We start from the raw sequence: 24,171 nt of genomic DNA, 5'->3' as shown, positions 1-24,171 counted from the left end.
CAGATCATTAATGTATATTGTGAAAAGATGTGGTCCCAGCACAGACCCCTGAGGCACACCACTAGTCACCGACTGCCATTCTGAAAAAGATCCCTTTATCCCCATTCTCTGCCTTCTGTCAGTCAGCCACGCCAGGATCTTACCCTTCACACTGGACTCGCGCCGAACAACAGCGTTGGAAAAAGAAAGGAAATTATATATTAATATAAAGAACAAAACTCCACAGAGTAGAGAACCCCCAATCTAATCCAAAGCAGTAAGAACCCAATTCCAACAAGAACAGGGAAAAACAAGAAATGCAAACAATACAACATGCCTGTTGACAGAGCCAGAGACCAAATTACACTGCGCACAACTTGTGCCATTTTAACAAAAGAGTCCGTATCTCCCGACATGTCGAACAAGTAGTCTTTTTCCTCAAAGGGTGACTAAGGTGAACTGGATAGACCATCCCGAACCTGACTCCACTCTTGTACAGGGTGGCCTTGCATCTTTCTTTCGCTAACTCCGTGCCCATGTCCTGATCCAGCCTAATGGAGTGCCCTCCCACTTGAAATCATGAAACCCTATTTTTCCTTAAAACTGTGGAATCTTACAATTATCGCACGTGGTGGATCGTCAACATGACACTCCAGTCTAAGTGAGTGATGGGCCCGGTCTAATTCAGGTGGGAATGCAAATCCACCCTCGCCCATCATTTTGAGGAACATGTCTGATAAATATTCTGTGGGGGTGTGGCCCTCAATTCCCTCCTGCAACGCCACAATCTGTACAGATTTTCCCCCTCCAGCACGGTCACAAACACCCCCCCCCCCCCCCCCCCCCCCCAACCACCTTCACTCAAACCCTCCTGCTGAGCCCCTTAACTCATACTTTATCTTCTCCAACCGCAGAAAGTCATACAGGTCACCCAACCATGCCGCTACCCCCGATGGCAATGCCGACCGCCACTCCAGCAAAATTTGCAATCGGAGGGGCGCAGGCCACGACATCGGCCTTCCTCCTCCACGAATTAAGGCTTCTCTGCAACCCCAAATATCGCCACCAAAGGGTCCGGGTCCACCTCCTCCTCCTCCTCCTCCTCCTCTACCCTGGCGAACACTCCGACCCAGAATCTTCCCAATTTTTCGCAACCCCAAAACATGCAGCGGCTGGTTTAGCACAGTGGGCTAAACAGCTGGCTTGTAATGCAGCACAATGACAGCAGCATGAATTCAATTCCCGTACCGGCCTCCTCGAACAGGTGCTGGAATGTGCCGACTAGGGGCTTTTCACAGTAACTTCATTGAAGCCTACTTGTGACAATAAGTGATTCTATGATCATCCTCAACACCGGTGCCCCACAAGGCTGTGCCTCAGCCCCCTACTATACTCCTTATACACCTATGACTGTGTGGCCAAATTCCCCTCCAACTCGATTTTCAAATTTGCTGAAGTTTTTAGGTGTACAGATCACCAACAGCCTGTCCTGGTCCCCCCATGCCGACACTATAGTTAAGAAAGCCCACCAACAATTCTACTTTCTCAGAAGACTGAGGAAATTTGGCATGTCAGCTACGACCCTCAATAACTTCTACAGATGCACCATAGAAAGCATTCTTTCTGGTTTTATCGCAGCTTGGTATGGAGCCTGCTCTGCCCAAGACTGTAGGAAACTACCAAAGGTCGTGAATGTAGCCCAGTCCATCTCGCAAACCAGCCTCCCGTCCATTGACACTATCTATAATTTCTGCTGTCTCAGAAAGGCAGCCAGCATATTTAAAGATCCCACGCACCCCGGACATACTCTCTTCCATTAGGAAAAAGATACCAAAGTTTGAAGTCACATACCAACCGACTTGAACAGCTTCTTCCCTACTACCATCAGACTTTTGAATGGTATTAAGTTGATCTTTTCTCCACACCTTGCTATAACTGTAACATTATATTCTGCAATCTCTCCTTCCTTCCCAATGTAAGGTATGCATTGTTTGTACAGTATGCAAGAAACAGGTGCTATACTATACTAATACATAATACTATACTAATACATGTGACAATAATAAATCAAATCAAAATATATGCGTGATTCACTGGCCCCCACCCACACATCTCGCACTCATCTGCTACCCCCTGAAAGAACCCACTCATTCTCGCCCGAGTCACATGTACCCTGTGCATCACCTTAAACGGTACCGGGCTCATCCTTGCACAAGAGGAGGTCCTGTTTACCCTTCGCAGTGCCTCACACCATACCCCCCAATTCATCTCCATTCCTAACTCTGCTTCCCATTCCTCCTTGATCTTCACCTCCCTGCTTCCCCAGCCACCTGTATATATCCCCAATTCCTCTCTCCCCTTCCACATCCGGAAGCAGCAGTCGTTCCAACAGGGTGTATCCCGGCAACCTAAGGAACCCTCTCCAAAACTTTCGCGCAAAGTCCCTAACCTGCAGGTACCTGAACTCATTCCTCCCTCGGCAGCTCAACCTCTCCCTTAGCTCCCCCAGACTGGCGAACACTTCCTCCAAATACAAATCCCTCACCTTGACCAGCCCCACTTCCCTCCACCTCCTGTATACACAATCCATCCCCCCCCCCCAGCTCAAACCCATGATTCTCACCCAGCGGTGTTAGCACTGACACCCTTCCATCCGAAAATGCCTCCTCAGCTGATTACATATCTTCAACGTGGACTGCACCACTGGGCTCCCTGAATACCTACTTGGAGCTATTGGCAATGCTGCCGTCACCATAGCCCTCAAACTAGACCCTTTACAAGATTCCTCCTCCATCCTAACCCACTCTACCCCATCTCCTTTCCACCACCGCCGCACCTTGTCTACATTCGCCGCCCAATAATAATGAAACAAGTTCGGCAACGAGTCACCTGATCCCTGTGGTCCGATAAAGCTACCTACATACTCTTGATCATGGCTCCTTGGACTTTGGCCTCACTAGTTTTTCCCAGAGTCACTCAAATGGCGGCCAAGGCCCCTTCGATTGATCTTTTAAGCTCCTCTGACATGACTCTTGCCACGATGCTCGTGTGAACCTCAGCTATTAGTGGAGTGGACGGAGAGAAAGAAACCGATTCTGCAATCTTTTTTTCTCGTTGGACCCCAAGAAGCTTCAGACTCCATTGACGAGTTTCTGCTCAAAGCTTTCTTATCGTTATTTTTTCTGGGCATCTCAACAAAGAGAGAACTCTGCCCCAATAACTATCATTTTCCCAAGTAATTAACTACCCGTGGTGCCAAGAAAAAGAGCAGAAAGATATATTCTCCAGCAGGAGCCACCTCGTGCGCGCCTTCCCCCTATATTACGCCACTGGATGTCCGGGGTTTGAAGTTTTTAGTTGTACATTGATTCCGGTATGTTTCTTATATAGCAAAACTAATTTGTTTATGCTATATATTAGTTTCCATAGCTGCCACAGAAACATTTTATATTAATGAGAGCATTTTAGCTGGACTTAATCATGGAACTTTCAGCAGACCAAGGCCATTACATACTGTGTTAACTATGTCCTGCTAATTCCAGTGTTCTGCTCTTTTCCTGTCCCATTTAATATTTCAGTAGTTATTTCTTCAGTACTATGAAGTGTTTCTTAATAGCCACTAGTCATAATGTATTCTTATAATTCTGCACACAAAACCTTCTAAGAAATCTGTCTCGAGTACTGTACTAATGCTAATTTTATGCCACTTTGTTATCTCTTTAATGAAAGGGGAAGTAGGCCTTTTAGTGTTATATTCTTGATGTGTTTCAAAATTTGAACTCTACTATTCGATTTCCCCAAATTTTTTTACGCTCCATTGGTTACATTGCTAATTCTTTTAAGTCTCATCTCTACTTTGGCATGGTGAAGCTGTGGAAAATGTGCAAAACTGGACCTCCTACAGTGCTCTAACCAATTCTTCATTACCGATTGTATATAAAACCCGGGTTCCTGTTTTGTCCATTTAGAGACCCTTTCTGTTAATCCTGCCTTTTAAAGAAATAATATATATGCATCCTTTGATCTATCTCTCATCATTCACTATACTTTTTCTCCCAAATTGCAGTTTACATTAATCAATGTAAACCAGATTTGCCACATATTTGTCTATCTCGTAACTCACTTATGCCTGTCTCAAATCTCCCACTCTCTTCCTCAATTTCCTCTGCATTCTAATTTAGTTTCAGTAGACTTATCTATTACTCCTGAAATCCAAAATTATTTGTGTAAAGTTAGGTCCCATCAAATGATTGCTCGGACCGGCTACAAGTGACAGTTTACTAATCCAAGAAACATCCATTGTTTTTGTTGCTTTCTAACCTTCAACCATCCTTCTATTTATTCTGCTACTTTATCTTTCACCACACGAGTTTTGACTTTGAGAAACCACTTGTGCACAACTTTTCAAAAGTTCAAATATTATCTTTTTTCTAATTAAGGGCAATTTAGCGTGGTCAATCCACTTACCCTGCGCATCTTTGGGTTGTAGAGGTGAGACTCACGCAGACACGGAAAATGTGCAAACTCCACACTGACCGGGACAGGGGTCAAACCGGGTCCTTGGCACTGTGAAGCAGCAGTGCCAGCACTGCGCCACCGTGCCAACCCAAACATATATTTTCAATACATTTCTTTGACTAATTCCTGAAGGGTGTATATAAATGAACAAGAATGAGGTTAATTAGTCTTACTATCCAGATTATTATTTTCTTTAAACATTATTGTCACTCTCTCATCTGGTACAGTTCCACCCTCTCATTTTGTATAGTTCCTGTTTGAAAATATGCTTTGGATATGTATGGTTAGCACCCTTGCTATTCTTGCAGTCTCCCTCTGAAATGTAGGTCATGTGGGCTTGTTAATTATCAATATTAATTCCCAGAGAAGGCAAGATCTCACGTTCATGTAAAGTGGCTTTTGTGTCTTCAGGAGCTCCCAAAGCACAAAAATATTGGACTGTGAAGTGTAATCCAATGTTTTGTAGACAAACAGTTTGCACATGGTAAAGTCGAATAAATAGTAAAGAAAATCAGTAACGAAAATAAAATGATCACTTAATCTGTTTTTTTCTTGTGGTGCTGGATGGAATTTGATTGGCTGCCCTGGATTGGCTCCCCTGCTTGATTGGGGTGAAAACATGGGATGATTACATCCACCCAACAAAACGGATGAGGCCTCGGTTGAATGTCTCTTCCAAGAAGGTGTTGCATTAAAATGTTAGCTTAGATTGTGTATTTTGGTCCTGCAGGTTGCAACCTAGAGGTAAAGCTATTACCATTTGAGCCAAACTGGAATCCATTAAACACAATTTTCTTTTTAATATTTCGGCACCATTTCATTGTGCTTACTGTTATATATGAAAATCCTATATTTAAATTTCCTTCCCACGTGAATTAAAGTATCTTTTATACATAGTGAATATTAGTGAAAATACTTGAGGCTCTGCTTTGTTTGCTAAGATAGTCAGCATAAAACGATAACTAAAGAAGAAAAGGGTTAATGTACAAGTGAGGTTTCCAGAACTCCCTGTTCATTTATTGGAAGTCTATAATTAGTGTTTCCGCAAATGTTCAACACTACTGCAATACAGTAGACCACTGTAAAATGAGTTTGGTAAGGAATTACTTCCATTGTATTTGACTGCTTGCCTATCTGGAGAATATTTTTAGCATCATTTTACTGGGTGGCACTGACATGCACGAGTCATGAGCACAAGTTTGCATGCCAGGAGACTAAAGGCCTCGAGTGATTTTATAAAAAAAAAAAACTTTTTTGTAACATTCAGTAGAATCCTAATGCAAATTTTTAAGGCCCCACTGTGTTAGAAATGTTATGTGGCAGTCGTTCAACAGGATGTGATTTTAAATTTAATAAATTATTCAAGTTTTGCAAGTATGGCAGACTATTGGACAGAACTACAGTTTCTCCAGGCCGGGAATTGCCTGAGCTACAGAGGGGCAAATTCAAAGCTGAAATTTGGAATCCATCATGCGGCAAATTGTGGGGTGGGGGGATCATATGCACATGCTACCACTTGTGGCACAGCATTTTGTAAAGGTAAAGTCTTCACAGTCCCAGATGACCATAGTTGACTGGTGGTGATTTAACCTGAGGGTCAACGCACCTCCATAGATACCATAGAATTTACAGTGCAGAAGGAGGCCATTCGGCCCATTGAGTCTGCACCGGCTCTTGGAAAGAGTACCCTACCCAAGGTCAACACCTCCCCCTATCCCAATAACCCAGTAACCCCACCCAACACTAAGGGCAATTTTGGATACTAAGGGCAATTTATCATGGCCAATCCACCTAACCTGCACACCGTTGGACTGTGGGACGAAACCGGAGCACCCGGAGGAAACCCACGCACGCACGGGGAGGATGTGCAGCGGGGAGGATGTGCAGACTCCGCACAGACAGTGACCCAAGCCGGAATCGAACCTGGGACCCTGGAGCTGTGAAGCCATTGTGCTATTCACAATGCTACCGTGCTGCCCCTCCAGTGAGGGGCAAGGTTGAGAAGGATGAACCTTCATGAGTAACAGTGTTTTGGACCATATTGACGGTCTTCACCCATCCGTGTATAACTGGTAGGTGGATCATATTTGGTTCCCAGTTTAACTTTATAAATCAGTTATGTATCACAGCTGAACAGGTGGGTTTTCCTAATCAAATAACTACCAATTATGAATTTCTAAAATCGATAGATCAAAAATAGATAGTTAGCAACAGTTATTGATCAAAAAAGAGCAAGGTGAAAAGGAAAAAAGTAAACAAATGAACTTGCTATGTTTAGAGACTTTCAGCTGCCACCGTAGGCTCTGAAATATGCTTTTTCAAAAAACATAGCAAACTTCAAAGTTAGATATACCATGGTATTTTCTGTGTTTAAATATATTTTCCATTGGAGGGATGTATCTGATTTGAGGTTAGAATCTTATGGTCATGTAGGTTCCCAGACATATCCCTGTCGGCAAATGGAGTTAGTAGACATACCTGTGCCTGGAACCACTTGAAATGTTTGACAGGTTGACCGCTTATTCACAGAACAGGACAGTATTTTGTTAATGGTCCTCTTTTATTTTGGAAACAAAATTACACCCCACCCCAAAGAAAATTGCTGTTAGACCTATTTAAACTAGTTTTGGATTTTTGTGAACAGCATCAAAAACAAATTAAAACATGTATTGCAGCTTTTTCTGAGGTTACTATAAAAGCAAAGTGTGTGCTACAGTGGCCAAATAATTCCGAAGTACACCAAGAAAGCCCACTTGAGGTTAAAGTTGCCAAGTGGGGATTGAGCATATTAATTGCAATTGTGTTTAATTCGATGCAGGTGGTGGACATAAACTGGGAATTCGCTGTAAAAAAGAATAGCGCAAAGTGTGGTTCAGGGAGGTGCATATTCCTAATGTTTACGCTAAGAACTCAAAAATCTTGTTTGCACACCTAGTATCAAGTTATAGCATTTAGAGGTGAATACAGAATATCGTCCTGAATTAAATACCCACTTCAGCCAAATATTTTGGTAATGTTAAGTTCCGTTGCAGAGAGATTCGGTGAAGAAAGATGCCGTTTAATTTCTTTCTTTCTTGGTACTGTATGTGGCTGGCTTTGTCTAACAATCACCAAGTCAACCTAACAGACACTAAAGGACCACCATCTATGTAGAGCTCCATGCATTGCCTACAGGTAATGGGTTAAGAAAATTATTTTGCAGCGTCCTATCAAAAAATCATTAAATTATTGTATGAGTCTACTAAATTCTTTGTGTTAATTATCAATTTCAAGAGGGATTAATGGGCTGTGTAACAGTTCAAACACTAACTCATCAAAAGCAGTGTTAAGTAGGCATGGTGGTATATGAACATATGTATTAGGAGCATACTGATGCAAGATTTACTTTTGTCATGAAGTAGATTTACCCATCATTCCTCAATTATCCGATGGCACATTTTGCAAGCCAATCCAAATGAACAGGTTCAAGACGCCCATGTCTTTGTGGTTTAAGATATTTTAAAAACTGTATTGAAAAATGAATTGTCATGTAAGGATGCTTCCTGCTGATTCCCTTATTTCCCCTTTTTTTATTTTTGCCATTTTCATTTTTGATCCATGGATGTTTAATGGACATGTATCTTTAAGTCGAGCAGCAGAGTGAATGAGGAATTCAGGAAGTTGCAACGTAGTGTCTGGTGCTGCTAGCTTTGGACAACAAGATCCAGACTTCCAGGCACCCGTGAGATTGGGAGAGACTTGGTTTGATTAATTGGCTCATGTCTAATAAATTGACCAGAAGCCTATATTCTGGCTAGGAACAGGTGGTTATTGGTCCTACTCCAGTGGAATGATTTTCAGAGACCCAAGGAGGTCAGTTTTGAATCGCACAAGGACCTTCCCTCTCCCTTTCCCCCTCTCTCTCTCCCTCACTCCCTCTCTCTCTCCCTTTCCCTCACTCTCTCTCTCTCTCTCTCTCTCTCTCTCTCTCTCTCTCTCTCCAGAAAGGCAATGAGTTGATGTATTTCTGAACCTACAGAGACCTGAATTAATCTATAGTGAAAACCTGGAACTGAAAGCAAAGTTTGAAGAGGAGAAAGGTGCTAGAAACAACCATCTGAAACAAAGACTTTGTTCATCCTTTTACTTTTCACCCCTCCCCTCCCCTCTGTGTTTGTTTGTCTTATGTGTGTAGAGGGTAGGGGAAAGTTAAAGTGGGGGATTAGGAATTAGATGACAGTTAACCAGTTGTATTTGCTGCATATTTAATTTTGGCTGTTATAAATAAAAAGTCATTGTGTTTAAATGTACATACCTGGTGACTGTAATTAGCCGGCAGACAAGCGCCCAAGACTTTGGGTATTTTTCTAAGAGTTATTGGTTAATTCAATTGTGTTGCGACTCTGGGTTAAGTGCGTTGGGAATTGACCTTGTTAGTCCTGGGTGTGGTAACAATCAACTATCCATTTAATTTGTTAACATTCAAATTGAGTGCTGAAGAAAATACATTATTTCCGAATGGAGTTCTTGTTTCTACAGTAGACACATTTTAGTGCTTCAGTTTGATGGGTGCTCTTGTGAGTTTGTGCACAACTACATTCTAAATCCTTTTCAGTCTCTGCTTTCCTTCCAAATCCTGACAAGCTGAAGGTTAGCCTTTTGAAGTAAAAAAAAGTCTTTAATCTAAAATGCTGTTTCATCACCAAAAACGTTGAGTTCAGAGTAGAGTGCGGAACATGTTTTAAAATTGTTTTTCACACAAAACATATAAACTGCAAATTACAAATTCTGCAGAGCACTGATTAATATACTGTACCAAAGTGGAAACCTGGTTACGGTTCAGATTGAAATTTGCTAGATTTAACATGGGAATAGTTATTGTAGTTTGAGGGTAAAACGCACAGTGCAAAGCAAAAGCAGATCACATGACAATATATGAAACTGAAAGAGATTAGGATGTAAAATTCTAGTTCTGATTTTTTTTAAGGTGTGGTGAGTGAAGGTCAAATCTTTTATTAAAATTGCTGCATAATGTGCTTGTACCTTGTATGCAGATTTGTGTAACTATATGGTGCCAGTTCCTTCATTTGCCTCATCATTGCTCATTTTTTGAGATTCAAAATTTGCATCTGACACGAGCACTACCATTATTGCTTGGCCTTTCCTCTGGCAAAATTAACTTTCCATTGCAGGATAGGGACATGTCTCCAGCAATAAGATTTGCATTAAGTCGGGCAAAAGTCTTTCTCCTAAGGCATTGATTGAAGGATACTGTAACAGCCACCTGCATTTGCAAAATGTAGGGTGAGGAGGAAGGTTTAAAAGAGGAAATTTCAGAACTTGGTGAATAGACTGGTCAAGAGATAAAAATCAGGAGTCTTCCAGTGATGGGACTGTGCTGAGCAGACGTGTGAAAGGTGGACCTCCTGGAAACTTTAAATTGGGCACTTTTAGCCCCAAAATAATCTGCAAAATCCCCCCAAGAAAATAGCCCATTCTCCTCCAACACCGCCACAATGAATGAAACATGCCAAGCAACAATTTGAGGAGCCAAAGGGACAGCAGAATCAGTAAAAGCCTGGAGAGGAAGAATGAGGCAATGACTAACGCACGGCACAACGAGGATGGGCCGCCAGGGCATATGCTGGGCTACCCCCTGGTAAATGAATGAATGGACCTCCTAACACAGGAACTCCAGTTGCACAGAGACGCCATGAAATTAGAAACGATGGTGACAATGAAGCCGGTGGTGGAGGCACTGGTCTCCTTTCAAGTGGCACTGGAAAAGGCGGAGCGGCGTCTGGAGACACAGGAGGCGACAATCTGGGTGCTGGCGAAGGCTGCAGCCGGATTGCCTCACGGAAGACGGAGATGGCAAGGTTGGTGGCGTCACGTGCTGAAGGGGAAGGTTAAGGACCAAGAGAAGTTGCGCCAAACCTCCGGCATAGTGGGCCTACCGGAGATACCGATGGCAGGAATCCCACAGAGTAAAGGATTAAGATGCTGGGCAAGCTGGTTAGAGGGGAGAGCTTCCCAAACCCCCAGAAGTTGACCGAGCTGGGTGGCACAGTGGTGCAGTGGTTGGCACTGCTGCCTCACGGCGCCAAGGACCTGGGTTCGATCCCGGCCCCGGGTCACTGTCTGTGTGGAAGTTGCACATTCTCCCCATGTCTGCATGGGTCTCACCCCCACAACCCCAAAGATGTGCACGGTGGGTGGATTGATCACGTTAAGTTGCCTCTTAATCAGAAAAAAATAATTGGGAACTCTAAATTTAAAAGAATGTTGACCGAGCCCACAGGTCACTCCAGCCAAAGCTGGGGAGCAGCCACGGACCATCACCGCAAAACTCACCGTTATCAGGATCGGGGAAAAGATCCTAAATTGAGCAAGGCACGCACAATCCTGTAAGTGGGAGGGGCACTTGATCTCTGTGTACCAGGACATTTGGGCAGATCTAGCCAAGCACTAGACAGATTTCAGTGCAGCCAAGGCGCCTTGCCTCTATACAGAAGCCAGGTGCGATTTGGGATGCTGTACCCGGCCAAGCTCTAGGGTGAGTTTCCAGCGTAAGGAGTTCCACTTCACCATACCGGCAGAAACAGACATCCGTTTTTTGCGCAAACACGGGTGGAAAGACAGCAACACCAGCATTGAACTCTAACTCTGGTTTCATGTGTTTAAACAGAAGAGGCTAATTACGTGGGATAGATCTGCATTGCCTTGGATCTGTCTCGAGTCTCGGGAAGGGGCGAGAGCGGCAAGATGCAAAAAGGAGTGAGGAGAGAAGGTGGGGGAAGGTAAAGATCTCACCCAGTCGGGGAGGGGGGGAAAGAGGAGGAGGAGGGGGGAAGGAGGAGGAGGGGGGGGGAGGAGGAGGGTGTGCCTGGCAGAACTGGGAGAGAAAACTCTCGGTGCTGGTGTAAGTTGGGGGGGGGGGGGAGGAACTTTAACTGCGTACAGGACCCATGGACAGACAGATCAAACTCTTAAGTCAGGGAAAAGATCAAACATGGAGAAGGAATTGAATGCCTTTTGTGGGGGCAGTGGACCCATGGACGTTCAAACCTAAGGGAGAAGGCGTTCTTCTTCTCCCAGGTACGCACAGATTATATACCATAGAACATACAGTGCAGAAGGCGGCCATTCGTCCCATAGAGTCTGCATGACCCACTTAAGCCCTCACTTCCACCCTATCCCCGTAACCCAATAACCTCCCCTAACCTTTTTGGTCACTTAAGGGCAATTTAGCACGCCCAATCCACCCAACTGCACATCTTTGGACTGTGGGAGGAAACCGGAGCACCCGTAGGAAACCCAAGCAGACACTGGGAGAACGTGCAGACTCCGCACAGTGACCCAGCGGGGAATCAAACCTGGGACCCTGGCACTGTGAAGCCACAATGCTATCCACTGTGCCACCGTGCTGCCCTTTAAAGGATCAACTTCTTCGTAGTTTGGAAAGCGGAGCTTCGAGGGATAGTGTGAGCGGAATACTCTGCAATCGGAATCTCCAACCATGCTCCACACTATGTAGATATGATTGGAGATGGGCCAGGCACAACCACCACGCCCCCAGGCTGGAGACAGCGCTCCTGGTCGATGAGACATCCTTTTACGAACACGGAGACAAAGTTCACCAGTTGAGAAAGCAGGCAGCCATGTGAGAAATAGCTCGGGTTAAAGACAAAAGCGGCAGGCTTGTCTCTGTGCCAGGAAAGATCAATAAAGCCTTCGCGACCTCCTACAGAGGGCTGTACACCTCCGAGCTCCCCGGATGGGGACTCGAAGATGAAGCAGTTGCTTGACAAACTGGACATGCTGGTCTTGGTGGAAGATGAGTGACGGAGCCTGGAAACATCATTAGAATTGGGGTAAGTCATGGAGAGTATCAACTACATGCAGGCGGGGAAGCCCCCAGGACCAGAAGGTTTCCCGGCAGACTGCTACAAAATATTTGCGCGAGCATTGGCCCCATACTTGCGGGAGATGTTTGCAGACTCGCTGGCAAGTGGCATCCTGCCACCAACACTGGCACAAGCTTCAATATCGCTGATGCCCAAAAAGGAAAATGGACCCATCTTGCTGCTCAATGTAGATGCGAAAATCCTGGCAAAAGCCCTGGCAAAGCGGCTGGGGAGCTACGTCCTAGAGGTAGTCGCTGAGGACCAGATGGACTTTGTCAAGGGCAGGCAGCTAACATTAAACATCAGGCGCCTGTCGAACGTGATGATGACCTCATCCATGGAAAGAACACCTGAGAGATCATGTCCCTGGATGCAGAAATAGCCTTCGACAGAGTCAAATGGAAGTACTTCTTAGAGGTACTGCAAAGGTTTGGATTTGTGCGAGGGTTCACTGCCTGGGTGAAACCAATGTACAGAGCTCCCATGGCGAGCATACGGACAAACACCAGAAGTTCTAGATACTTCCGACTGCACAGAAGCACGAGGCAGAGATGCCCACTATCCCTACTGCGGTTTGATCTGGTAATCGAGCCACTGGTGATCGCCCTCCTGAGCAGCAAAGGGGTGGACAGGTATCCAGAGGTGGGGGGGAGACAGAGCATGGAGTTTCTATGCGGATGACCTCCTCTACGTCTCAAACCCACGGACCAGCATGGAAGGGATAATGAAACTCCTAAACGGGCTTTTTCTGGCTACAAACTGTGATCCTGGGGAATAGAGGTCTTTCCCAGAGAAGGGACAGAGTTGGGGGACTGACATTTAAGCAATCCCAGACCAAATTCCACGTCTTGGGGATCCAAATAGCCCACGACTACACTGATCCACAAATGGAACCTGTTGAGTCTGGTAGAGGAAGTCGAAAAGGACCTGTAGGGGTGGTGCCCACTCCCAATCTCTCTGGCAGGGAGAAGACATCAAAACGAATGTGCTGCCCAGGTTCCTCGTCCCGTTCAGATCCCTCCCGATCTGCATCCCCAAGGCCTTTTCCAACATAGTCAACAAACTCATCGTGACCTTGGTGTGGGGGAAGGAAAAGCTCGATGATCCAGAAGACGATCCTATAAAGGAGAAGGAACATGGGAGGCCCAGCCCCCTCAAACCTACAGTTCTACCACTCAGTGGTCACCACAGAAAGAGGGCGGTGGGGGATTGGTTTAAAGAACGGGGTACAGAGTGGGTGAAGATGGAGGAGAGTTCCTGTATAGTATCATACCTCCGAGCCCTAGCCACAGCCGCTCTCTCATCTCCATCCATTCCTCTTTTCCCCCCCCCCCCCCCCAATCCCGGGGCAAATTCCCGAGCCCAGTGGTAGTGGCCACTGGAAGTGGTCAGAGCATTGATTTCAGAGATTGGTCAAAGTATGTGTTGCAGTGGAGTTGGAAGTAGGTATTTTTTGAAGGGGCACCTATCCTAATGGTTCCATATAGATGAATGAGGGTTTTTGTGGATGTCTATTTTACTCTGGACTCATTAATTTGGGTCTGCACAAGATCTTTCTGTTTATCTTCAGTGACAAATTCAATTTGCAGGTCAAAACAGTCCTCGTTCATAGAAGTAGCTATGCAATTGTATGGCTAACTTCAGTTCGTGTATGAGATCCAGGACCAAATCTTTGGATAGATTTGTGGGGAAACTTGAAAACAGTTCTAGGGAAGGGCACTTCTTGATTGACAAGTTGTATATTTTGGATGGTGATTATGAAGGTGCTAGGAAATCAGTTTGATTCTGGCCTAGGAGAATAAGCCTTCAAAGTTTTCCAAAACTGCTACAAATATTCTTCAGGTGGGGAGAGTGCGGTTGTCATTTGTAAATCTTTCTGTGGTCTGCCAATGTTGCATTGAGAACATGACTGTTGAGTGTAATTTAAAATAGTCTTTGCAAAAGATGCCAGGCGATAGAAAAGCTGATTGTCGACTTAAAGAATGATTTTAAAAAATGTTCTGTCTATCTTTGTAATCACCAGAAGATAGCTCCTGTTTTAGGGTTAGATTGGGCTGAAATATAAACTAGCTAGGATCTGGCAGAGATGTTAAGTGGATTCTTCTCATAAAACTTTACAGACTACACTTAAATTCATTTTGGCAAATAACTTTAAAACAAAAATATATACCAGTGAAATGTGTGCTTTGACTAAAGTGAATAGTTATACCTATCTAGCTAGATTAAACCTTTCTGTCCATCGACCCCTAATTGGGGCGAAGACACCCAAGACCACCAACCAGTTTTACATCACCTGCTTTGACTTGCCACTATTTCACTTCCAACTCCTCGGAATGAATGAAATGTAATAAATTTATGTGCATTTAAAAAATGAAATATTATAAGTCAATTGTTAATTCATGACAGGAACAAAAGTATAGACATTCTTGTATTATGAACAGTAATGCTACAAGAGAAAATGTTTTCTAATATGTGTTATGAAATCATGATCATCTTCTGAGAAACTCGTACCTTTCTTACATTTATATTAATCAAGTTGTGAACAGGAGGGAGTTTAATTTAAACAACCATGATTTCTTCTCACTGCCCCCATCTGTAAAGAGAAATATGTTTTGGTTTCCACATATAAGTGGTGGCGTATTCCCAACCCCTCTGTTCTTGTGTGGTCAAATTTTTATTAATGTTCGGCGATCACTCGCTAACGAGTATGATTGTCCACCTAAGAAACTGTGTGTTACTGGTCATGGGTTCTGTGGGTCTGTGTGTGGCTGATGAGTCCGATCCGAGACCCGCATCTTCGCCGGCACACTTGGCAGATGTTTGTGGGAGTTTGGATTGGTCCTTGAGCTCTAGATTGCAGTTACTCCTTCCTTTTTCGAGCCTCTTCTTGACGTCGGGCGTCCTTGAAGAATTGTGTCCCTTCAATTAGGAGGTTCCTCCAAGTAGGTCTCTTCTGAGCAAGGTTCTCCCAGACATTGGCGTCCATGTTGCATTTCTTGGGGTAAGCCTTCAAGGTGTCTTTGTAGCACTCCCTTTGTCCTCCTAGTTCGAGAGCCTTCCTTGAGATGGGTGAAGAAGACTTGCTTTTGCAGTTGGGACTCTGACTCCTACACACATGGAGCCGTTTATATCATATGAATACCGTCTGCCAGTGAGGACTAGAAGTCTCTGTTGGCCAGGTTTGGCTTAGAAACGTAGACGGCCGTTGTACAATTCCCTTTGAAGTTTGTCCACAGCGCCTTTAGCGTCTCTCCGATGACGAGGTGTCAGCTTCTCTTATTTTGCCAGACAGTGTTTTCTTTTTTAAGGGTTACATGCAGAAATAGCTTTAGCCTCTTTAAAGTCTGGACCCTAAAATTAATGTAGCCAGGTTGGTATAGACTGTCCTTCGTTATGACACACAATTGGTTCCTTAAATAGGGAACACAGCGGCACAGTGGTTAGCACTGCAACTCATGGCGCCGAGGACCCGGCTTCGATCTCGGCCCCGGGTCACTGTCCGTGTGGAGTTTACACATTCTCCCCGTGTCTGTGCGGGTCTCGCCCCCACAACCCAAAAATATGTGCAGGGTAGGTGAATTGGTCACACTAAATTGCTACAAATTTGATTCCTGGAGACCATGCAAGTAAAAACTTCAAAAGTCTGATCCAATTCTCCCATGGAAACAATGGTATAAGTGGGGGTTGGCTCTGGAACCAATGGTGGAAATCACACGTTGGATGCCCAACAATGTAAAATGCCCTGTAAAGTCACTGAGGTGACTGTTGATGTCAGCACGCAGACGCATCAGCTAGTGTGGGAGATATATGAAGCCATTCGATCACTGTCTATTGCTCGTTTACTCTTGAACCTCTGTGAGTCTGAGCATAGAAAATACCTCACCAATGTGTAGATGCATTAAAATCATGATCGTTGCGGCCAAAGTCTTTAAAAATAAACCTTATTTGTTTCCACACAAATAAGGATGCTTCAAACTGCCCAGTCATACAGATGGGCGACACAGAACCTTAATGTGCATGTATGAACATGCAGATGTGGCGTCATAAAGTCAAATGAAATGGGATGTCAATATATAAATGTTGGAAGTATTGTTCATCATAACTTGAATATTGTAAAGTTGAAGACTGTCTGTATATGTATTTTCATAAAGATATAGTGTGGGATCTTGGCTCTGTGACTCAGTAAATTCAACAGTAACATGAGATTTATAATACTTATTGTTATTTGCCCTTGTGATGACCCGTGTTGCACGTGCAAGAGCCAGGTTTTTTGTGTGAAGTTGCACAAGTGGTTGGGGATATCATAGATATCATAGAATTTGCAGTGCAGAAGGAGGCCATTCGGCCCATCGAGTCTGCACCGGCTCTTGGAAAGAGCACCCTACCCAAGGTCAACACCTCCACCTTATCCCCATAACCCAGTAACTCCACCCAACACTAAGGACAATTTTGGACACTCAGGGCAATTTATCATGGCCAATCCACCTAACCTGCACATCTTTGGACTGTGGGGGGAAACCGGAGCACCCGGAGGAAACCCACGCACACATGGGGAGGATGTGCAGACTCCGCACACAGTGACCCAAGCCGGAATCGAACCTGGGACCCTGGAGCTGTGAAGCAATTGTGCTATCCACAAGGTTCTAATCTGTTCTCTCATATCTGGCCCTGTTGTTGTGTCAGTGACTTTGGATGAGCCCTGGTGATTTGAGGATCGCAGTGATTTGAGGATCGCAGTAAGAGCTGTTGGAGTAGATCCAAGAATCTTCATAGGAAGGGCATAAAAGTTGATGTTTTCAGGAGATCAAGATACTGGTGCTGTACCTAAGAACCAATGAGTAAATTATGGGCTGGAGTCTCCGGTCCCCCAGCCACGTGATTCTCAGCGGGCGGCGGGATTTTCTACTCCTGCCACTTGTAAATGGAATTTCCCATTGAAGCCATCCCAGAGGGCAGTTTAAGGGTCAACCACATTGCTGTGGGTCTGGAGTCGCATGTAGGCCAGACCGGGTAAGGATGGCCGATATCCTTTCCTAAAGGACATTAGTGAACCTGATGGGTTTTTACAACAAATGACAATGGTTTCATGGTCGTCATTTTTAAAAATTTAATTCAAATTCCACCATCTGCCCTGGTGGGATTCAAACCCATGTCCCCAGAGCATTACCCTGGGTCTCTCGATTTATTAGTCCAGTGACAATATCAATATGCCACTGTCTTCATAATGAGCCCTGGAACAATAAGAAATAGTCTGTGAATTTCAAAACGATATGTGATGCTTTGCTAATGTATTGGCATTATATAACATTTTCACTTGAGTAATTTGTGCAGTAAATACAACTTGAGTTTTAAGAATGTGATTCGTGAAATTCTTTGAGGTTAAAAGAACCATTTTAAGGTTTGGTGCAAGCACTCACTGACAGCTTTTGGATTCCCCTGAGATAATTAAAATATATATATATCTCCATATTTCTATCTGCCTCACATTTCCGTTCTTTTCACCCCCCACTTGCTCATCCCCCTCCTTTGCTGCATATGTCTGTGTGTATGTAGATTGACTACTTATTGGTAACAAGAAATTCAAGAAATTGTGAGAAGGTGAGGACTAGCAGAGAATTTTCATGAGATTATATCTATTGGAATAGTTAATTTGATTAGACAAGTAGTCACAAGGCAGAGTCATCCTATTATGAACTGCAAGAATACTTGCATCTGACGTGTTGATTATTAATTGCAAGCTACAAGTTAGTAGTAGAAATACAGTTCCCAGGTCGCATTTGCAGTTGCAACCAATTTTTCATTATTACCGTTGCCCAGTCACACTGATTGTTACATCTTCTTGAATGACCTCAAAACCTTGTGATAGTTTTGATTCAATATTGGAGAAGGAAAGTTGGGTGATGCAGAGCTTGTTGGGAAAATTGGAGGTGATTGTTTCTGCAATCGTATTGATATTGGAAGTCACTGGGGCAGTAGGTGGTGTCGAAGTGCACTGGGTTAGTTGTTGTAGAGCATCATCTGGTACACACTGCCACTGCAGTGTGCTGGTGATGGAAGGAATGGATATTGATCAGCACAACTGACACTGAACAAGCAGACTGTACTATTTGTGAGTTGTTTTTCTTGGCTGTTGTTGTTACAGCTATCCTGTTGTGTATTCGTGATCTGAGTGAGATTGATTTGTAGGAAAGTGAACTGTTTAGTGTAAAATAACCAGTAACTGTTGTTCTTTTGTAACCAAGTTTCTGGTCAGTCTCTATTTGAGTGATCAATGAGGAGTATCTCAAGGTATTGTATGTTGGGACTGCTTAGTTCCACTCAGTATTAATAATTAAAATATAGTTTCTTTGATGACTTGACATCTCTGGACACTTTACGGCCAACTCAGTACATTTGAAGTGGCCATCCTTGCAATGTGGGAACTGTAGTCAGTTCATGCAATGTGATGCGCCTTGAGGGAGTTGGCCAAGACACGGGAGAGCTCCCCTACATTTCTGCCATTGAAGGGCATATTAGGCCTTTTTTTTGAGGTGACATCTATGTGGACTGAATATTACTCGTGGAACATCCTTTCTGGCCAGTAATGGGCTGAGCAGCTTAGGCTATCTGTGATGGGCAAGATACGCGGGTGTCTCTTGCTCCAGTCCGCCTTGAAGCAGTTAAATAAACCAGCATTCTTCCACTGCAAAGGGGCCCCATTTAGGTTACATTAAAGTTGCACACATGGAACATTGTTTAAACAAAACTGGTTTGGGACAATCTTTCTGAAAATGATTTTCATTTTCTCCATGCTGGAATTAGTTTAGATCATGCCGAATTTTTAAAGCAATCCTAATTTTGGGGTTTAATAATTGTGCCGTTGTAGTTGCATTATCTGCATTACTACAGCTGATACTGCTGCATCACAACTATGTATCTGTGCATGCATCTTCTGCAATGGCAGTCCCTAGAAATGCAAACAATGCAGTTAAAATGTCCGTCAACATGCTGTGCACCAGATGTCAATGTAATAGTTCAGTTAAGGTCTGACAGAATGTGGTCTTATCTGGTTTTGGAGCCTAAATGCAGTTGAGGGTGGGATTATACTTTGGTCCGTGCGTTGTGGTGCCCAAATAGATTCTGAGAACTTTAAATGTTGACTGTAGTTCAGTTAAATGATGATAAATTGGGGTGAGGCTTTGAAATTGTATTTCTGAATTGGAAGTGATCAGATTGTCAACTTGTTGGAGCAATGAACATTTAGATTTCTGGTGTGTGCAGACAGGTAAGAGAACATAAGAACATAACTTTTACTTGGGAATACTCTTGGGCTGCAGATTTAGAAAAGACTTGCATAAAAGAGGTTGAAACTGTGAGGAAAAAACAGAATTTTGTTTTATAGTAAGGGATTGTGCTGATGAGCATTTCACTGCGAGGGAGCACTCTCCTGTTAGGTAAAAGACATGCTCTGTACTGCCTTAACCTCTGCACTGAACAACACCCCCTACTGCAGCAGTGTGGCATTTCTGCTTCATACATAAAGCCATGCTTCTAGCCTAAATGCTAATTAATTCTGAATTCAAAGCGATATCTGCTGGGAAATAATGTCCACTAGAAACACAAGTTTATTTGACACCTTAGAGTTAGTAGAAATTATGCCCATCCTGGGATTCAGGTTATGAAACCCTTGTGTGAATAAAAAGATGTTATGTTGGTCCAACGAAACCAATCCAGTATCTGCTCAAATACATTCTAATGCTTTGATTTAACAAATCCCTTGATGGTATAAATTGTACAATTTGTTCTTCAGTTCTTGGTCCAAGAGTGTAAATCATTATTGCATGATAATCATTAATTAAACCACTGTAGTTTAACTCAAGTATGTATTCTCAGTGAAGGATTGGATTGACAATGTATAATTTTGATAAATATTACATTTTTCTTTGACAGAGTGAGGAGGATAATGTCTGAAGATTGTCAATCATATTGCAACCGAAATGCCCTAGGGGTGTTTTTGGAGTAAAGTCAAGGTATGTTAACATTTAGATTTTTTCCTATATGATTTTAACTGTTAAGCGTTTATAGGACTCCAAATTGTCATTGGTGCATAAGGCCTGTAGTGTAGTAGGAAGAAAGAACTTGTGTTTATGAAGTGCCTTCACATCCTCAGGATATCCCAAAGTGCATTGCAGCCAATAAAGTACTTTGTGTTCTAATGTACGTAAACATGGCAGAATTTGGGATCAACAAGGTTGTGTGACTGAAAATGAGATAAATTACTAGATCTATTTTCGAGCTGCTGGTTAAGGGATAAATGTTGGCTGGGACACGGCGAGAACTCTTCTGATCCTGGAATACTGCCATGGAATCTTTTTTCATTCACCTGAGAAAGCAGAAAGAGCTACCAGTTCAACAACTCCTCCAAATAATGGCACATCTCACTTACTTGGTACTACGCAGAATATGGTCTATGTTGTCTGTTTCTAAATAATGAAAGCACTATGAAAATATTACAATTTTATATGTTTTTATATAATAAAAAGGATGGTTGCTTTGATTCTAATTTTCTTTGTCTTGGATTCGATGTAATTTAAATGTTTCCCTGGAAGATTTAAAATATGAGCAAATCTGATCCAAATTTGGATCTGATTTGTATCTTGGAACTTGCAACACTTTACCCACATAATTTCCTGAGTTATAATTAGCAGATAAACCAACAGTGTTTTATATGAACAGTCAATAACGTAGCTGTTGAATCACACAATTGTACGCTATTATTTTTGTTAACAGAAAACTCTGTTCAAGCATTTGGAAAGTAAGTCGTAAGAGTTTTCAATTGCTCGACTGTTTGAGGATCTATCTGATTAGCAAGCCTAAAGGATGTGTAGCTAGCTTGTCAGCTATCATTGGATAGATGACAGAGGAGATAAGCTACTGCTTGCCTTCTTCAGAATATGCTCTGGTTTACTTCAGTTCATCAGTGGTTTGTTTAAAGTTGTCAGGTTGCTGATGACTTTCTGTTAAATAGTTCAAAATGGAGCTGCAGATTTTGTTTACATCAGACTTTAAAAAGTGAGAGTAACAGTAATTTCATTTTTTTGAAGAATACGGTCGGTGGTACAAGTCTAGATAAAACCGCATTGTTTGGGTTTTGTGGCCAAGTCGCATTTCATCATGTAACACCTCTCTCTCTCTCTCTCTCTCTCTCTCTCTTCCCCCCCCCCCCCCCCCCCCCCCCATTTTCTAGCGAGCACAATGCAACATGAGCAAATAAATAGTGACTTGAAAGCCTAGGTGAATCTTCATTATAAAGTTTGGTACCCTTTCAGAATTGATCTCAATAATTAGGCTAAGTCATTACATTGTACACAGTAGTAACTTAAATGTAGTGAAGTTTAGAACTCCTTTTGAGAGGGTTTCCAACCTCGATGCGATGCAAAAGCAGCCTCCCTCAATGGCTGACCTTTCTTTACTCTTGGCCTGAGTCACTATTTCACCTTGGGGCAATGTGAAGTTGGCAAGGAGAACGACTCCACACTGCAAAGCGTGCCTCCTGTTGGCTTCCATTAAGGTTGTGAAAGCAGTTGTGGCGATACCCAGGTGGTTTCACCATCTGGGCTAAAATGAGACCAGATGGGGAAGTGAGAGAAAGGAAACAAAAATCCTAAGTAGATTTGAAAAACAAAGCAATTATCTTAAAGGTGTTTGAAAATGCCTAAAATGGACCTAGAGTTTGGGGGGGGGGGGGGGGGGGGGGGGGGGGGGTTGTCTATGTGCATGCCTCGATTCTCTTTTTGGATTGTGTAATAGGTGACATTGATCACATCACAATTCTTTCCCAGTTTCATTGTGTGCAGCAAACTACTGAGAGATGCTTAACCAGGTTGCAAGTTAGTATAAGTTGTTCAGCGGGCTTCTGTGCTTTCAAATCTACACACCACCTGAGGTGATTCGAAGTGAACTTTCCTGGTCTGATTAGTTCAGTTTTGCACTGGACTTTTCTGTGCATCATTCCATGATCTTGACTACAAACTCAATGACTGGTTGAAGATTTTGTAATGCAAGGCATTTATTCAGTGATGATTTTCTTACGTATGTTTTTTTTAAAGTGAGCTCCTTATGGTGAAAAATTCCTTCATCTCTGCATGTATTAATTTATTTTTGCTGGCAAGGGCCTTTTCCATAGATAATCTTTCATTAGCCAACCATTTCACTTGCTTTTATTCTGCAATTGGGCGCAAGAATTATTAAGCAAGAGTTGTGTTGCGGTGTAGAAGAAATTTTGCGCCTCACCCGCATCATATTTCCCAGCGGTGGAGGGGGCCAGCCGTGGTCGGCAGCGGGATCTTCCGGTCCTGCTGATGTCTAAAGGGCTTTGCATCTTCTGCTGTTGGGCAATACCCCATGGGGGATTGCCTTCAGCAGGACCAGAAGATCCCACTGGTAGGAAGGATGTATTCATTCATTTGCTGCCAAGTGTGGCACTAAGCCATTTTTCCCAACCAGAAACTAAGGCAAAACAGATCAGTAGGAAAACCTTCCAGCGGTTGGTGTACCAGACATCAGGAAGACAGTCCAGATGGTTGGAGGCAAATCATTGCATTCCTAGGAGTTCATTAATGGAGTTCCTTTAGGCTCCCGGCCTGGGTAATGGTCCCATGCTCAGAGTTATGTGCCACAGCCAATGGCAGAAGAGCTAGAACCTTGAGGGACAGCTTATTGTTTCCTCACAGGTGAATCAAGAAGACGACTTTAATCATACATGCTGCCTCGTGTATTATTTCCCCTCTCATATACTTACTGAACTTGAAAATGTGAGATTCCGGAAGAGCTAAAGAGGAAAATACAAGACTGTAAGTCATGGAGAAATGAGCAAAGGATGTGGTCTTGGGTAAATCACTGCTACATTGATCCTCCTTTAACAATGATGAGGGTGTGGCCATTTTCTGATGATTGTGCAGTGTTTAGCTTCATTCACAACTCCTCCAATAATGAAGCAGCTTATACCAACCCAAAGGAGGACCTGGACAGCTTCCAGACTTGAACTGTCAAGTGGTGGGTAACTTTTGTTGCACATAATAGTTGTGGCACCTCATTTGCACCAGGCAATGATTGTCTAAAATAAGTAGTTTACAGCTCTTGGCCTTCAGTCGGCTATCATTGCTGTGTCCTTTGTCATCAACTTGATATGGTCACCTTCAACCAGGATTTTAACTGGACCAACTCCGTCAACGCTGGCTACAAAAATAGGGCAGAATCCGAGAACACTGTTTCACCTCCTGCTCCCGTTTAGCCTCTTCACGATCTATAAAGCTCAGTCAGTTACTCCACACTTGCCTTATTAGGTACCATCAAAGAAGGCCAAAAGCATCCAGGATAGAGTAGTCCAACCTATAAACATTCCTGCTCAATAGTTACTCCCTTCACCATTTACAGTGCGTGATTCAAGTACTCAGTACAGCATATTTCAGCAACGTGCCAAGGTTACTTCATAGCTTGGCTTGCCCTAAGACCTCATAAAAGGACAAAAGCAGCAATATTAAAGTCACGTTTTTCACCTCTCTGCTTGTATATCATTTATTGAACATGTATCAGTGTTGTTTGTTGCTGGATCAGAATCCTGGAATTCTCTACCTAAAATAATGAAGGAAGTGTCATCATTCACACTATATTGGGGCTATGCATATTTAATGTTTTCCTGAACCTGTTCGTGGTTTGCAGGACCTTGGTTTAATGCAGGGTGTCACATTTGAAAAACAGCTGTTTCAATGTTGACTGTACGATGCGGTAGCACAGTGGTTAGCCACAG

The 24,171-nt window shown here is 43.4% G+C and overlaps 1 protein-coding gene across 16 annotated transcripts in view; it reads left to right on the top strand.

The window, feature by feature from the left end:
* ncoa2 (nuclear receptor coactivator 2) overlaps positions 1-24,171 on the top strand; it is a 361,025-nt gene that overhangs the window by 116,943 nt on the left and 219,911 nt on the right. For all 16 annotated transcript variants that reach the window (XM_038809570.1, XM_038809585.1, XM_038809580.1 and 13 more), the window contains one exon: positions 20,313-20,392. The gene's annotated coding sequence lies outside the window, so the exon portion shown is untranslated. The remainder of the gene's footprint in view (positions 1-20,312; positions 20,393-24,171) is intronic.

The sequence above is a fragment of the Scyliorhinus canicula genome, chromosome 10 (assembly GCF_902713615.1).
Source record: "Scyliorhinus canicula chromosome 10, sScyCan1.1, whole genome shotgun sequence".
Taxonomy (NCBI): domain Eukaryota; kingdom Metazoa; phylum Chordata; class Chondrichthyes; order Carcharhiniformes; family Scyliorhinidae; genus Scyliorhinus; species Scyliorhinus canicula.
This window is presented reverse-complemented; position numbering and strand designations above follow the sequence as displayed.